This window comes from Branchiostoma belcheri, unplaced genomic scaffold, assembly GCF_001625305.1.
Source record: "Branchiostoma belcheri isolate BF01 breed outbred unplaced genomic scaffold, Haploidv18h27 scaffold236, whole genome shotgun sequence".
NCBI classification, from domain to species: Eukaryota; Metazoa; Chordata; class Leptocardii; order Amphioxiformes; family Branchiostomatidae; genus Branchiostoma; species Branchiostoma belcheri.
The window spans coordinates 281,490-283,010 of NW_017803839.1; the positions used below are offsets into that span (position 1 = coordinate 281,490).

Consider the following 1,521-nt stretch of genomic DNA (forward strand, 5'->3'; position numbering starts at 1 on the left):
CACTGTTTTCTGTGCATAGTTTGTACATGTATCTGCCTTTCTGCAACCAGTGGAAAACTAGTCTTTCAGTAGATACATCTCTGCCCATTGGTTCATGTATTCCTGTCCCCCTCCAGCCTGGGATGAGTTGGTAGATGCCTATGCTGAGCAGGCCAAGGGATTACTGGATGGAGGGTGTGATGTACTCATGGTGGAAACCATCTTTGACACAGCCAATTCCAAGGTGCAGTAACTGCTGCTGTAATGTAATTCATTTGTGGTGAAATTTTAGGACAGTAGTAAGTAAGGGTCTGAATAGAATTTTATGTCCATAATGGTGATAACAAGTGCTCTTCCAATTCAGGGGAAAATGATGTAAGAGACCAGTAAAAGTGGCCGTAATTATAAGTGGTCCTTATGCAGAGGTGCTCAGTAGGACAGATTTAACTTTGTTGTACTTCATACTGCCAATTTATTTACATAAACTGATGTTTTGTTTGTACTCCTCATGTTTCAGGCAGCCCTATTTGCCCTGTCCCAGCTGTTTGAAGAGGAATACAAGCCAGTACCTATATTTGTAAGTACCAGTCTGGCCAACAACAACAAGACCAGACTCATTGATGCACCCAATGATTGTCATTCTTCTTGTGACCAGAGTGAGGGTAACTTTCTAGCTCTGCATGTCAAACTTGATCAAGATATACAGTTCATTTTTTTCATTCTATTTGTATATATGTATGTTTGTTTGTTTCAGGTATCAGGAACAATAGTAGATAGAAGTGGTAGAACGTTATCAGGACAGACCTCGGAGGCCTTTGTCATCAGTGTGTCGCAGGCAGAACCCATGTGGTAACTAGTCACACTTGATGGTTTCAAACATTGTTCGTAATGCAATTTTGAGAATACATGTAGGTGTACTGGTCTGCCTAACCTAAAAATTAAGGTGCACAGAAAACATTTTGGCTGCACAACATAAGATATACTAGTAGTATAATAGAATGTCAGCAGAACATAATTATCTATATTATATACTGGAATGTTAAGAATATGGTGCAGGGGTTTTTCTAGAAAAATTTGGCATGAGGGAGCAGTATCACGGCGAGGGAGCGAAGCGACCGAGGGGGGGTTGGTGCGGAAGGGGGGTATCCCCCCTTCCGCCATTTGAAGCCTTTGAAAATTTGAAGTTGAAATGGGACATTTTGAGGCTACTTGAGGGGGGAAATTTGAACTCTTAACCTCAATATACCTTTCCCAAATTTCTATTCATGCATTGCATATTTCACTTATAAAATATAAGTACAATCAACAGTACACACAATCTGCAAATCACCCTTTATACACTTACACAATTAGTGATCAATGTTACTAGTAGCTCCAGATGATAACATTGGGTTTGCCACAAGCTGAAACCTTTCCCATGGCACAATTGCAACACATTCATCCAAGCTGCTACAAACTCAGGTCTCATGTTTCACTTCAGAGCCTGTTCTATAGTATGCAAATGAAGGAGGTCTAGCTACATGTTTTTGAGCAAGTCTCAAT

The 1,521-nt window shown here is 40.4% G+C and overlaps 1 long non-coding RNA gene across 1 annotated transcript; it reads left to right on the plus strand.

Annotated features, from left to right (window-relative positions):
• The first annotated feature begins 116 nt into the window (after positions 1 to 116).
• Positions 117 to 847, plus strand: LOC109470853. Its single transcript, XR_002140281.1, has 3 exons — positions 117 to 223; positions 497 to 556; positions 734 to 847. It is a non-coding gene; the product is annotated as an uncharacterized LOC109470853 (long non-coding RNA).
• Positions 848 to 1,521: the final 674 nt, after the last annotated feature.